The 16,824-nt window shown below is 38.7% G+C and overlaps 1 protein-coding gene across 3 annotated transcripts in view; it reads right to left on the bottom strand.

The window, feature by feature from the left end:
- The window catches only part of Stxbp6 (syntaxin binding protein 6), a 247,991-nt gene that overhangs the window by 41,240 nt on the left and 189,927 nt on the right, over window positions 1–16,824 (bottom strand). The window lies entirely within an intron of this gene.

The raw sequence follows: 16,824 nt of genomic DNA, 5'->3' as shown, positions 1-16,824 counted from the left end.
CTGCTGGCAGAATGCTCTAACACCTCATCATATTGACATTAGTTTGACAAAATGTAGTAATCATTTCCTTTTGTGGATGAGAGAGACATCAAGAACATGAATTTTAATGTGTATATTAGCTGATCCAGACGTAATTATTAGAGGTTACAGGGTATATACGGCCCTGCAATTTTCCCCGTTCTCCTTTTAGGTAATTGAATGCTTTACTTATTTTGAATACATGTAACTTGACACAAATGGTTTAAAACAAGGGGTAGAAACAGCAGGAAAGATGAAAGAAAGTGGGACAGAGCCACAACCTCTGCAAAGCCCAAGAAATTAATGTTTTTAAAGATAAAAAGTGGCCCAAGGACACAGATTTAAAGTTTTCTGTGGTGCTTATTCCTACCACTAGCAGTGGTGAGTCAGGTGTGATGGCACATGTCTTTGATCCCAGCACTCACTGGGGTGGGGGTGAGGCAGAGTCAGACTGATCCTGAGTTCAAGGCTAGCCTGGTCTACAAAGAGAGTTATTGGAGAAACAACAACAAACAAACAAACAAGCTATCTAACAAAAAACACCAGTGGTAGCTGCCTTTCTTTGTTTACACTTAGTAATAGAAGCATACCCACGTATGAAATTAGAGCTCTTATGGCCATTTAACTACAGTTTATCATGTCTCAAAAAACACTGCATCCTTCCTAGAGATTGACATATGTATCTGAATCAAGTTCAGGAAACAGAGCTGATGAAATGCTATCCCATGGCTTCTGAGAAAGTAGATGAAAGGAATGGTGTGAACAGGCTGGGATCTTCTGAGCTAAGGGCATGTGGAACACAGAATACTGTATTGATCTGGGGTCAGCCATACAAGCACTTATGTTCATTTTAGCCAGGGCAAGGACAGAAATAAGCTTTATAAAACTGACAACAACAACGTCAGCAAGTGCACAGGGCACACAACCCTGCTGTGAGTCTAGGAGGTCTGGGGCACAGATTGGCTCTAACGGGATAAAGAAAAAAGTCTTTACCTTGGACTTCTCTACACTGAGGTTATCCTCCAAGCACAGTCATCTCTAGACAGTGTGTTTGAAATGCCTCGTAGAGCTATGGGTGACTAGAAACACTAGCTAGGTTAAAACACAAGAAAGCAAGCAGGCAAGCAAACAAAATGAATGATCTCTCCTTCTTTGCCGACCAACAAAATCTTTTCCATGTCATTACATTCTTGTCAAATATCTGCATTGTTTAATTCAGAACGTTAATGGCAAAATGGGCATCTAAGCATTTCTTGTGCTCTGTAGTTATAAAGTTAGAGGAAACAAACATTTTTAAATGGTTGATATTTTTGATGAAAAAGATATATCTTAAGTACCTACATTAGAAGTACACCCTTTAGAAACATCTTGAGGGACTGAACTAGTGCAAGCATCAGTTCCTATACGCATGGACAACTCAACTGCTTTTCTGCTTTTATATTTCCTGATACTTATTATCTTTTATATACTATAAAATTCTCAATAGGTTTATATAGTTCTTTCTTTTAAAAAGTTAAAGATGCTTAAAGAGCAAAAAAATATGAACTATTAAAACAGCACACATAAGAAAAAGCTCAGATCATTCAAAGGTCAACAGCCCTTGACAATGAACACTGAAAACATTACAAAAATCTCCACTCTCAAATGGGAGCCTGGCCAGGCAAATCCACAGGGAGCCGCGTCCTGTGATTATGAGTGAAAGTTGCAATGTCTATCCCTGTCTGCACTCCTGCTCTGTGCTCTAATTTTAGACATACTGGCCTTGACAGCATCCCTTAACAAAAAGATCAGCAGCAAGCAGTCCTAAATGTGATGTTTCCCACACTGAACAAGAAGAGGCATTCCATGCCCTCTTCTTGCAGTTAATAAATTTAGGTAAACACATTCACATACACACACACCACCACTACCACCACTGGGAACTTAACTTAATCCACATTACCACCAATTCTTCATAATTCTATTGCCCCTTATGTTCAAAATATATACTAATATATTTTTGAAATTTATCAAAAATACTGTTTTCAAATAAAGGCTTACTGAAAGTCTTTCAGGTAGGATCCAGAACAGTCAGTTCTGTAAATGGCCAACTATTAAATACTTTGAGTTTTGCAAGTGATGGTGTTTTTGTTACAACTGCTGGTATATCATGAAAGCACGGATAGCATGCAATGAAGGGGCGTGGCATGTTCCAATAAAACTTTAGTTACAAAAATAGGTTGGATTTGATCAGAGGCCTGCAGTTCACAGGCCTCTGCCCTAGTGTCCTAGGGAGTAAGTCAACACAGCTGGCTGTTATCAGAAAATAAAAGTACATACAGCACATCATTTTGATACCTCTTACAAAATACTTAGGCATAGGAAAAAGATATCTTACAGTGTTCGATATTTAAAAATTTTTTTAAAAACCCAATTGATCAGTAAGGCATTATATTATATCCTATGCCCTGAAAATAAAAAAGTAATCTTTAATATGTTAGGGAAGCAGTCTCTAATGCCTTAGAAATATGGCAACCATCTTTGTCACAACTTTCCCTTTCTGAAAAATAATAGCCCTGTGACACATTGAACAGTTACCTCACATCAAAGACTGTCCAAAGTAGTCTGTAAAAACTCACTTAATCCTCTGAGCAACTCTATGGCATAGCTTTATATTATAAACAGGAAACCTAAGGGTCAGATAAAAAATTTAACTGAGATCACAGCTCATATTAAAAGAGGTGGCTGGCTGGCTTTCATCACACCAGAAGGTACTATGCAGGCTGCTGGGGGAAAACTTACCAACAGTGTTACCCAGCTGTAGGCCCTGTGGAGCTGCCACAATGGTTGGCAAAGTATGACCACGAGTGCACTAGTGACATGAATATTATGAGGGTAAATCACTGCTTTCTAATTAGATTACATAAGATTACTGGGACCACCAGTGATGCTGGCTTGTTACAGCAATGCCAAAGAAAGCATGTGTAGTCTGTCCCCCAAGACCTCTGTCTATTTGTCACTTCGTTGGGTTCTAATATCAGGCAGAATGAGAGCCCTCAAGCCTCATTCTAAATCCAGGGGATTACTGCACAAAATAGCAGTATTAGCATTTGGAAGCCAGGGTGATTATAATCGTTCACTAAGGAGGTACATAACACTATTTTAAAATATATGCTATTCTAATTTATTCTTTGACATCATATACAAAGTATCTTGATCATATTAAGTCCTCATCCCTATCTCTACCACCTACCAATCTACCACTCACCTCCTCACTCTCTCCAACTTTCATGCCTACCCGCTTAAAAAATAACCCAGCAAGTTCAAATTGTGTTGCCCATAAACTCAAAGGTGTGAGGCAATCTACAAGTGTCAAAAACCTACCCAGTGTGACACACTTAAAGAAAATATACTTTCCCTCTCCCAGAAACCAACAACTTTCAATAGCTCCTCAGGTAGAAGCTGAGGTGTCTGAGCTCCTCCTGCCCCACCCTTTCAAGGTTACCAGTTTGATCTTATGCAGATCAAATAGCCGCTACACATTCAAGAATGTAGCATTACGTTATATCCGGACACTGTTCTGTTCCAGGTTTTCCCCACCAGTGTGTATAGTCTCTGCTTCCCCGCTTCCACAACTGTCCCTGAGTCTCGAGGGAGATAGCAAGATAGATGCTTTGTGATCAATCACTTCATTAAACTTATTCTTTGTACTTTGATTAGTTGTGAGTTGCTGTGTTAACCACAATCCACTGCACAAAGAAACTTCTCTGATAAGGGCTGAGAACTGAACTAATCTACTGGAATAGAAAAACAAGTTTAAAGAGACATTTGCTGCTACATCAATTGAGCAGAATGTAGGTTCACCCCTGAGTCCTCTGTTTCTGCCTGTGGAATGGGCCTTAAATCCAACTAGAAAAGATTTGATTACTCTCACACCATTTACCTATTTTGTCATAAAGTTTGATGCTGTAGTTTATAAAGCGCACAGCTGGGTGATGATCTTGCCCTGCATGAGAACACTACACAACAACTTCCCAAGTGAGGGAACTAAGACCCAAAAGACAAATAATGAATATTTGGACTAGTGTGTTTAATTGAAGTACCCACAGAATCCAGGAAATTAGAAATGGAAGGATGGTACTGTGGATCTGGGACTCGGAATGACAGCCTACAGACTGGGAAAGGATCTTCACGAAACCCTATATCTGACAGAGGGCTGATATCCAGAATACATAAAGAACTAAAGAAGCAACAAATCAAACAACCCAATTAAAAAATGGGGTATGGAGTTAAATAGAGAATTCTCTGTAGAGGAATATAAAATGGCAGAGAAACACTTAAAGAAATGTACAACGTCCTTAGCCATCAGAGAGATGCAAATCAAAATGACCTTGAGATTTCACCTTACACCCATCAGAATGACTAAGATAAAAAACTCAAGTGCCAACACATGCTGGAGAGGTTGTGGAGAAAGGGGAACCCTCCTCCATTGCTGGTAGGAATGTAAACTGGTACAACCACTTTGGAAATCAATCTGGCACTTTCTCAGACAATTAGGAATAGTGCTTCCTCAGGATCCAGCTATACCACTCCTAGGCATATATCCAAAAGACACTCAAGTACACAACAAGGACATTTACTCAACCATGTTTGTAGCAACTTTATTTGTAATAGCCAGCATCTGGAAACAACCCAGATGCCCATCAATGGAGGAATGGATACAGAAATTGTGGTACTTTTACACAATGGAATACTACTCAGCAATTAAAAACAAGGAAATCATGAAATTTGCAAGCAAATAGTGGGAACTTGAAGAGATCACCCTGAGTGAGGTATCCCAGAAGAAGAAAGACACACATGGTATATACTTACTTTTTAGTGGTTACTAGACTTATAAGATAGTATAAACATACTAAAATCTGTACACCTAAAGAAGATAAACAAGAAAGAGGTCCAGGGGTAAGATGATCAATCCTCACTTAGAAAGACAAATGGAATGGACATTGGAAGTAGGAGAAAACAAGTAACAGGACAGGAGCCTACCACAGAGGGCCTCTGAAAGACTCTACCTAGGAGTGTATCAAAGCAGATATTAAGCCTCATAACCAAACCTTCGGCAGAGGGCAGGGAATCATAAGAAAGAAGGGGGAGTTAGTATGACCTGGAGAGGACAGGAGCTCCATAAGGACCAAATATATCTGGGTACAGGGGTCTTTTATGAGACTTTTATTTTTTATCTTTTATCTCCAACCAAGGACCATGTATGGACATAACCTAGAACCTCTGCTCGAATGTAGCCCATGATAGCTCAATATCCAAGTGGGTTTTCCTACTAAGGGAAACAGGGACTATTTCTGACATGAACTCAATGGCTGGCTCTTTGACCTCTCCCCAACCCCCTCGAGGGAGGAGCAGCCTTGCTAGGCCACAGAGGAGGATATTGCAGCCAGTTCTGAAGAAACTTGATAAGCTAGGGTCAGATGGAAGGGGAGGAGAACCTCCCCTATCAGTGGACTTGGAAAGGTGCAGGGAGGAGATGAAGGAGGGAGGTTGGGATTGGGACGGAATGAAGGAGCGGGCTACAGCTGGGATACAAAGTTAATAAACTGTAAGTAATATTAAAAAATAAAATTTTAATTAAAAATGCTCAAAAATAAATTAGAAAAGGAACAATTGTGTGTATGTGTGTGTGTGTGTGTGTGTGTGTGTGTGTGTGTGTAATAGTTCAACTGGAATTAAGGTACACATGAATAATGTTCTTCCTAGAAGCCATAGTTTGTAAATAAAAAACCTGGTGCCAGGTGTGGAACACCTCCCTTAGAGTTGTTGGTGAGGAATATTACAAAACAATGCAGGGTATTGCTTTTGGTTGCTCACCAAAATTTGAAGGTAAGATCCTATTGCGGAAGAGAGGACACACTTTGGTCACAGGACATAGAAAACTGAAGTTGGTATTGAGCAGGAAGCTTACTTCTTGCTGGCTACCTCTCAAAATTCTTTAAAATGAAATTTGTTTCTAAGTATGACAATATGTGCCTATTGCAGAATGTCTGTGTCTACTGAAGAAATACTAATGAACTTCTCATGCTGTTCAGCAGCCTCACCTGATTTGTGTATTTTTATTTTTGGCAAAGGACCTAGAAGTAAACACACACACACACGATTTTTTTTTTTTTTGTAACAAACAATATATTCATTCCTTTGTAAAGTTGAGAAAACATGCTTTGGGACTTTTAAAAATTTATTATTATTTTTTCATGGAATCGTATGGGTGTTTTGCCTACACAGATGCAGTTTTGTCTACATTTGTGTCTATGCACCATGTTTGCGCCTGGAGCCCACAGAGACTGGAAGATGTCAGGTGCCCAGGGCCTAGAGTTATAGACAGTTGTAAGCCACCATGCTGGTGCTGGGAATTGAACCTGAGCCCTCTTGAAGAGCAGCCAGAGCTCTTAGGCACTGAACCATTTCTCAAACCCTGGGACTTTTTTTTCTTACTAGAAAATTTAAATTATGTGTTCTGAGTTCTGACCCAGAGTTACTCGCTATATTTTGAACACTGTTGTTTTGGTAAGTCAGCAGTGACATATGTACTCCATAAATGGCGCATATAAAATGCAGCACTTTCAGCATTCTATGATACCATGGCAAGCAATTCAGCACTCCTATATGAAATGAAGAAATTACTACTTACAGATTTGTACGGCAAACACAGAATGAAACACAAAAAAAGAAAATTTTCTTCATGAAGAAAATGTTTTTGATAACTATTCTGAAAAACATGCAATCATATGAATATGCACATTTAAGTTTCCGGGGATTTATTAATGTATGTCAGTTATATAAATAAGGGATCTAATTTAGACATTTTTAGACACACAGGTAACATAATTTGAGTATATATATAGTATATAACTATATTATATATAATATGTATATAGATAATATAAATTAGCCATATAAAGTACATAATTTCCAGTTCAAAATATGAGCCCCATTTCATTAAATGTTTTAAAGTTAGCCTCAGTGTCATCCATTTAAGATATACACTACAGTGAAGCAGAAAGGCCAAACGTAATGTAAACAGCTTAGAGAAAGTCATAACATGAATGAGTAAAAGCATCAAAGTGAGGGATTAGTGAATCTGGTACAGACTAGAGCCCCTCTTCACTATATCAAACCTGTAATTGATTCTTGGTAAGGAGTGGCTCTTATCCACTGCAGATTATTTACATGAGTTGTTTAAAAGGTGCTTATAATATTTGTCAAGCCAATAAACAAAACCACAGCAGACCCTTGTGTAGCATTGGTTGGGATCAAGATGTGGATAGATATGATTAAAAAGCATTTAAATCATGGCATTCTGGATCAGAGTGACTGGCCATACCTATAAATTATTTCATAGCAAGCATTTTAGGATAGCTTAGAGCAAACAAGTAATGAGAGAAAACAAAACAAAACAAAAAAACCTTTACACCTATGACCCAGTTTTCTATCTTACACAGAAATGGATAGAATATAGCAAAGTAATTCTTAGTTACTTGAGTTTTATCACTTAAAATAATTGTCTTCTATATGCTTTCTGGGAAGAAGATGAATGGCTGAATCAGAAAATACAAAAAAAAAGGACATACATACTGATCATAATGATCACTTCTCTTACTCTAAACATAAAAACTAATTCTACAAAAGTGTCATATGTGGCATTCTATCAACATCAGTTAGTTATGATGATGAATCATGTATAATGGAACCATATTTGTGTTTCTTTTTCTTAAATGTATTTTAAAATTTGTGTGTATGGGTATTTGTGTGCATGTATGTGTGTATACCACTTGTGTGCCTGCTGTTCATGGAGTTTAGGTAAAAGAAGGTGTTGGCACCCCGGAGACCAGAGTTATAAATGGTTTTGAGCCTCTATGTGGGTACTAGAAATTGAACTCAGATCCTATGGAAGAGCAGTTCATAACCATTGAGCCTTCTCTTAGGCTCCACACTTGTTTCTTTGTTTGTTTTGAGAGCTAATATACAGAATATATAAAGAAATCAAGAAATTAAACACCGACAAGACAAATAATCTAATTAAAGAATGGGGTACAGAGCTAAACAGAATTCTCAACAAAGGAATATTGAATCGTGAAGAAACATTCCACATCCTTAGTCATCAGGAAAATACAAATCAAAATGACCCTGAGATTCCATCTTATACCCATCATAATGACTAATATCAAAAATTCAAGTGACAACACATGCTGGAGAGGATGTGGAGAAAGGCCATCCCTCCTCCATTGGTGGTGGGAATGTAAATTTGTACAACCACTTTGGAAATCAGTCTGGCACTTTCTCAGAAAATTAGGAATAGTGCTACCTCAAGATCCACCATACCACTCCTAGGTATATATCTGAAAGATGCTCAACCATACAACAAGAACATTTGCTCAACTATGTTCATAGCAGCTTTATTCATAATAACCAGAATCTGGAAACAACCTAGATATCCCTCAACTGAAAAATGGAAACAAAAATTGTGGTACATTTACACAACTGAATACTACTCAGTAATCAAAAACAAGGAAATCATGAAATTTGCAGGCAAATGGGTGGAACTAAAAAAGATCATCCTGAGTGAGGTAACCCAGAAACAGAAAGATGCACATGGTATATACTCATTTATAAGTGGTTATTAGATATATAATATACGATAAACACACTAAGATCTACAGACCTAAAAAGCTAAACAACAATGAGGACCCTAGGGAGGGTGCTTAAATCTCATTTAGAAGGGCAAACAGGATAGATACCAGAAGTGGTAGAAGAGAGGGTAAAGGATGGGAACCTACCACAGAACTCCTCTGAAAGTCTCTACCCAGCAGGGGATTGATGCAGACACACAGACAAACTTTGGGCAGAGTGTAGGGAGTCTTATGGAAGAAGGTGGAGATAGAAAGAGCAGGAGGGTACATGAACTCCACAAGGAGACCAACAAAGCCAAAAAATCTGAACGGGGTGGAGGGAGCATGCAGAGACTGATACACCAACCAAGGACCTTGCGTCCAGAGGACCTAGACCCCCTAATGTAGCCCATAGACAGCTCAGTCTCCATATGGGTCCTGAGTAAGGGGAGCAGGGGCTGCCTCTGACATGATCTTGGTGGTGTGCTCTTTGATTACTTCACCCTGGCAGGGCAACCGAGCTAGCCAACAGAAGAAGGCAGTCCTTATGAGACCTGATAAGCTAGAGTCAGATAGTAGAGGAAGACGACTTCCCCTTTCAGTGGACTAGGGGAGGGGGATGAAAAGGGAAGAGGAAGGAAGGAGATGAGGTAGGGGGCTACAACTGGGATACAGAATGAATAATTGTAAAAAAGAAATAAAAACTGATGTCAAATCTTAAAAAGGTTTAGTAAACACACACACACATAAATATATATGAATACCAATAACAAAACAAAATCTTCAAATAGGATTTTTCAATTGTATAATTCATCTCCATTATTTTTAGCAATGGACTAAATTTTTTCCTTTATATCTGTCTCTCCAGAAAGTTCTCTAAGGTATCCCTTTTCTTCAGTGTTAAGGAATGAAGCAAGAACATTGTACATGTTTTATGCTCAAACTTTATGAGGTAAGTCTGAAATCGAAATCAAGCATGCTGTCTGGGAAAAGATATTGTTGTAGTAAATAAAAATGATGTTGGGCTAAACAATGTTATTTATTATTTGCTTTATGATTATCACAGTGGCATTATCTAATCAATCAAATAAAATACAGGCACCTATTAGATTTTAATATAGCCTCTTTACCTTGGGCTAGCAGATATTTCTACCTATGCTCTCTCAATAACCTCACCATGCATCTCCCAGCCTGATCCAATGCCATCTGCCTTAACTGTCCTCATCTGGTCTACTTTCCATCCACAATCCCAAGATCCTTATATTTTTCATCTTGGTGTTTTCTCCATACACCCCATCCTTGGATTCATTCTTCCAAGCCCACATGGTCCCTTCTCCATGCTAATCCATTGTGGTATCCTCTGGCCTCCTCTCTTCAGTCTGTTTCCCTGTGATTCTCCTCTCCTCAAAAGCCAGAGAACCTTATCCACGCCCACCCCATTCTGCCTGCCTAGGTATAGGCCTTTAATCAACCAACCAGGTATAATGTCTTAGGCAGGTTTACACAAGGAAAGGTTTATCCGGGCAGTAACCATATTTTGAGGGCCAGTAATTACCATCAAAATATCAGCATCAAACCAACTCCCAACAAGATTTGTTGGCTACATTGATGAAAATTGAGTGATATGAAAGGAATAAGTCTCTCTTTGTACACATTATCATAATTAAATGCCATTTATAAATGTACAAACACAATTTTTAATTTAACTCTCACAAATATTAAGTAGTCAGCTCTGAAATCATGTACATACAGGAAATTTTATATGGACTGAGAAGGTTATATTTATATATTTGGAAATATACATACAATGTATATAACATATCCTATGTATATAATATATACATGTATGTTTGCTATAAATTTGTAACAATAATTAAAGAAATAGAGGCAATGGGTTCAAGAAAGAGCAAGGCGGACTGCACAGTAGGGTTTGGGGGAAGAACAGGGAAGGGGGAAAATGTAATCATATTTTAATTGAAAAACTTTAAAAAGAATGGATGCATGCACATGTGAGTATGGTATATGGGAATGGTTAATGTATATATTGTGTGTGCAGATTTGTGAACCCATGTGCACACATGAGGAGGCTGGAGGAGGACATCGAGTGTCTGGCTTCATTATACTCTGCCACATTCCTTTGAAGCAGGGTCTCTCACTGAAACTGGAGCTGAGGTGCCATCCCGTAAGCCCCATGACCTTTCATCTCTACCCTTTCCACCAGTCATGGAGGTAGAAATGTGTAGCTGTACCTGATTTTTTTATTTGGGTGCTGGAGCTTTGGGTGTTAGGTCCTCATCTTGTACAGCAAGTATTTTTACCCACTGAGCCATCTCCAACTCCTCCATCCCCTGAAAATAATTTGTAGTCTTACTTTATACTGTCTATGCCTGTGGCATTCACAAGGTGACATATTCTATTCCCACAATTCACTAAAGGATGACCTTGTTTTGTTTGAGATAAAAGTACAGCACAAAGTTACATTATGATTCAATCTTTCCATTCTGTCCACCCCAGGGGAACAGATTAGAGCCATTTGGCCTTCCTTTTTAGCATACCAATCAGGAGGGGCAGACAGAGGCCAGCCTGAGATGAAGGAGACATTGGAGGCACCTGTGTTCCTGGAATCCCAATAGTGCTCAGAAGTCTGGGCTTTCTACCATCATCTGAAGAGGTGAATGCAGAAGGGCAATGTGTCTGAAATACTTTTTGCTAGTGATCAAATATACGGCCCTTCAAATAGGCTGTTTCATGGAGAAACAATCTGCCACATTCTAAATTCTGAATATAGTTAACAGAAAGAAAACTGTCTGGATTAACTGTTGGAAAATAAAAGAAAACTTTTCAATCTTGTCCCTCTTTGTCAGTTACTAGCCAGCCTTTAAAATGCAGTATGGCCATCAACTGGCTGATATGCAGTTGTTGTTTTTTTTGTTGTTGTTGTTGTTTTTTACATCTGATGACTACCAGAAAAGTTAATCAAAGTGTTGAAAATGCCCACTTTGTGGGTGTACCTCCACGGATAGCTCAGAGCGACACATGGTCACTGCAGAGGAACCACTTGTGAAGTCAATGAGAAGATGTGCATGCCAGAGCCTCACACAGTAGTAGGAAAAGCCACTGGAAGATGACTCATCAGGAAGTAAACAATTAGGAAGGAATTGAACCAGTTAGTCAGGGCTTTTGGACCTGGCATTCAGGAATAATTCCAAGATACACTTCAGTGCGTGCTCACCTTGAGAATAAATTCCTTTATTCCATAAATAATTTATATCATTTAAACTAGTATTCCACTTACACTGACTTTGTGGTTTCAACACAGAAGTTGTTAACACCCAGACGGTTGTCTGTAGTTCACAGTACATCCTTCATCTGAAAATCTGCAGCACAGAATTACTTCCAAATCTAAAACTTCCCGAGCACAGGCAATATATTACAGGCGAAATGCTCCAGTATTGTTTTTGTGATGGGGTAGAGGGAAAAACAGGTGTGAGATTACAGTTGCTCAGGATCCCTAAGGGAAAACTTCCCAGCCCCTCTCCTGTTGCTCGGGGTACTTAAGGGGAAGATTCTCTTCACCGCTGATAAACTCTGTTTTATCTACAAAGTTATTAAGACTGTTAGAGATTTACCTTCAGGCTGTGGACACAAGGTGTTTATGAAGCATATGTGAACTTTGTGTTTAGACTTGAGTCCTCTCTCAAAAGATATCTCCCTGTGTTGTGCAAAGACTTGGAAATCCAGAACTGAAGCATAAAACACTAGGTATCTACAAAGGTCATCAGCAATCACTATAAATGGTGAAGTTATAAACACCTTATAAAAAAGTTGTAAAGTCGGAGGCACTGGAACCTACCATGTTTTACTAAGGGTAATGAAGTAAATTAAGATCTTGGATCTTGAATGACTATAAAATATAATACTCATTATTTAAATAAATGTTCTATTTGGAGCTGACTGTTTCTTTATAATCACCTAATGGAAAGTTTCTCCTCAGGAGCCTAAGATTCAAGAATACATGCTACCAGGGGTATAAAGTTGTACTATCATTTCAGGTAAAAATAAATACAGAGAAAAAGAAAAGCTATGATGTCAGAAGTATATCCATCTCATGGGAGTCTGATACTTCAACTTCAGGCATCCCCATCATGATATCATGTTAAATTTTAGTAGCTATAACTTGCTCCCACTCCTGTCTTGAATCTGTGTGGCTTGCTAGGTACTTTTAAGAACAAGAAAACTAAATAGAAGGCTTTAATTTTGAAGGGAGACTTATCTTTAATGAATGAGAGGGTTGTATATAAAGGCTAGGAATGAGTCTGGAAATGCTTTCTTACCTCACTGGTTCTTCAGCTATATAGAGATAAGAAGATGGCCAGAAAAGCAACATTCATGAAAACATGAGATGCCATCATGTCCCCTTTCACAGCTCTCAGAGAATAGTGCTCTGTTTCCATGTTTTGAGAGCCTTCAACTAGCCATGTAGACTTTACTCACATCTTTATCAAGACCATGAACTTGCACAAGGAGGCTAAAATGTCTCCATTTTTCCTTTGGGGCTAAGGAAATATCATTTTGGAGGAGAGAATTTTGATTATTTCAAAGAAACTATTTCTATATAACTGACCTTCCCCATGAGAAACACACATATAGACACACATACATGCATACACAATCACATGGCCTTCATATTTGGTAAATGTAGGGCTATGATGGCATGGGTTGTTGATGATAACCTTATATTGAACTGGCATTAAAGAAAGTGTTGTTCAGGGAACCAGAAAACTCTCTTTGACCTTGATGTCATTTACCACTGGGTCTCAGTTTTCAAGCATGGCATTGGAGCTGATGTGGACTCTCTAGGATGCAGTGTATATATGAACACAACGGCGCCATATATGCTATAGACTGTCTAATCTACTAAAATCCTGAGCCCCACCTCAAAACAAAAAAATACAAACAACAGAGTGAGATGATTTTAAAGGTGCTTATGACAAAAAGTAGAAAAATTTACATATCCATGAAGTGGCAAGGAAGACATTTAAACCTATCCGCAGTCTCTAGTTCACCCCCTTTATCCAGACCCCTTTGAAAACCCAAGAATGTTCTGACTAAAAATTTCTCAACAATTCCTGAACAACTCCATGGAGCACCAGTTATCCCAAAGCCATGCAGCATTCTCTAAGGAAGAGGACTATAGAGCTATGCAACCCATTGCTGGAATCTTATCTTTGTCTCTGACTGATGACATGATCCATGGCTAGCTAACTAATAACTCTGATTTTGTTTCCTTTTCCGTAGAGATAATAAACATATTTCCAAAGCCTGCATTCATGCCAAGTAAGATAACACATGTAAAGAGATTGTGGAAGGGCAGCATACCAACAGCAATAAGTTTTGTAAAAAAGAAAAAAATAGCAAAACTCTCTTATGTCAAAGTAAAATGAATATTTGCGTCTATAATTTGTGACCTGAATATAAGATTTTGTGACTCTTAAGAAATCTGAGAAAAGATTTTGTGAAATTAGTGAGAGTTTAATCTGAAGATGGAAAAAGTTTACAAAAGGAAAGGGGTCAGACAAGAGTGATCCAAGAAACACCATTTTTAAATTTCAGAATTCTGTAACTGGAAGAAAGACTAATAAGAGTACTAATTCATTAGACTGTGTTGATATAACTGTTATCAAAGACACACAACTGTTTGAATAAGACAGATTAGATTCATTAGAGGCATACATGCTGCCAGCAAATTACAACATACTCAATAACAACTCTTTTGTTCTCCTAAGGAATGTAGGAGCAGCCAATGTTTAACCCAATAAATTATTTACTTCCTTAGACAAGAAATAATTAGACAATAAACTATGCCTTAGGAATTATAGATCATCAGAATAATAGAACTGAACTCCTCTAGTCAATTGTCAGGTACTACATCCGGGAAAACTAAAAATCTAAAGAAATAAAAGAAATACCTAGAGTCAGAGAAGGCAAAATTAATTTTGGTGTCTGATCTCATTAATTATTTATTTTGACTATAAAAATGCAATCTAGTTTTATCAATATAAATATCAGCTGCTTAGCATTAGAAATATGGATTTCCATTTCAGTGCTGCATCTTTGGGGTTCACAAGGCAATAAAAGATAATAGAAGTTAGGGCGAATAGCCAATAGACCCAGCTGGATATAACTTGCGAGAAATATGAATATATTCTAGGTGAATGAAGACCATGTGAGAGATGTAGGGGTACCCATGACATTGGGTCTCCTTCTGGTTTCTACATTCTCAGTGCAGAATATAAATAAGATATAAGTATAAAGAATACAAAGACCACAATCAGTGGTCAGGGAGAGTCCTCTCTAAGAGTCACAGGGGTTCTAGCTATGCAAGCCAGTGAACATACCAAAGTTAGTGTAAAAAATGTTCAACTGATACTATGTCAAAACAGAAACCCCACTCTGATGGAGGCTGAGTTAAAGGTTGGTTTGCTAGACAACTTGCTACTCACTGAAAATAGCCACAAGTGGTCCTAAAACAATGTATTTTGCTCATTTACCAAATTGGATAAGGATGGGCTTTCAAATCAGAATTAACTGGAAAGGTTACCAGTAGCAAAAACACAGCAGGAAATAGATCCTATTATATTTTCCAAATAGGTAAGTGTTTGATATTCCCTTTTAAACCAATCTTTCGGTTTCATGTAGTATAGAGTGGGATCCTTAAAGAAAATACAAGCCACCCATCATCCCACATATTCTAGAACTGAACAGGAGAGCTACAGTATAGGACTGCCTTGATGCATAAGAAAGATCTTCCAAGGTTACTGAGATGGGGATAACCACAAAGGTGACAATGAAGTAGACATGTATTCTCAATACAACATTGCAAAGACAAGTAGCAAAGCAAGCATGAGTATATCAGTTGTTAGCACAGAACAACACACTGTATCCCACAGTCACACAGAAAAGATAAGTAGAGTCCAAGGAGAGGCTGCGACACCTCTAATGAGACCATCTCTTAGTATTTGGTGATAACAAAATTGGCACATTAAAAAATACTTTTCCCTGGAGGGAACAGGAGCTCCACAAGGAGATCAACAGGGTCAAAAAACCTGGGCTCAGGGGGTCCTGAAGAGACTGACGAATCAACCAAGAACCATGCTTAGAGAGGACCTAGACCCCCTGTTTAGATGTAGCCCATGGGCAGCTAAGTCTCCACATGGGTTCCCTAGTAAGGGGAGCAGGGGCTGTCTCTGACAAGGACTCAGTGGCTGTCTCTTTGATCACCATCCCCTGGTGAGGTAGCCTTACTAGGCCATAGAGAAAGAGTATCCAAACAGTCCTGATGAGACCTGATAGGCTAGGGTAAGATAGTAGCAGAGGAAGACCTCCCTTATTAGTGGACTAGGTGAGGGACATAGGGAAAGGGGAGGTAAGTAGGGTGGAATGGGGAGGAGATGAGGAAGGGAGCTACAGCTGGGATACAAAGTGAATAAATTGTAATTAATAATATAGAAATTAAAAAAACAACAACATACTTTTCTAAATCAGTGAACTAGGTCAGTGCAAAGACCAATGTTAAAAACTATCTCCCCCCTGGGGGGGGGCGGTTGCAGCCTTGCCAGGCCACAGAGGAAGATAATGCAACCAATTCTGAAGAGACCTGATGGGCTAGGGTCAAACAGAAGGGGAGGAAAACCTCCCCTATCAGTGGACTAAGGGAGGGTCACAGGAGAAGAAGAGGGTGGGAGAGTGGGATTGGGATGAGATGAGGGAGGGGCCACAGCAAGGAAAGAAATTGAATAAATTGTAATAAATGATAATAGTAAAAAAAGGAAAAAAATCTCCCCTAATTTAGAGTGATGGCAAGGTCTACATTTTCAGCAGTTTGGGTTTCCCAGAAGCCTTGCCAGTTGAAAGGAAGATGTGGCCTTAAATGCTTTTCTTTGTTTCTAGTGTCAATACTTGCCTCTGAGGCCTGGCTTAGAATACTAATTCACCTCTGTATGTTGTTCCTGAATGAAGAAGAAAGGCTTTTAATAGAAAATGTTATGGTCTGAACGTGAAGTGCCCGTCACAGGCTCATGTGATGGAAAAACCATCTCCAGTTCGCGTATTTGCAGCTGCGGAACCTTATGTTTCGGGGGATAGACAAATTTGA

Source organism: Meriones unguiculatus, chromosome 15 (genome assembly GCF_030254825.1).
Source record: "Meriones unguiculatus strain TT.TT164.6M chromosome 15, Bangor_MerUng_6.1, whole genome shotgun sequence".
Taxonomy (NCBI): Eukaryota; Metazoa; Chordata; class Mammalia; order Rodentia; family Muridae; genus Meriones; species Meriones unguiculatus.
Note: the sequence above shows the minus strand (reverse complement) of the source record. Positions and strands in the feature narration are given on the sequence as shown.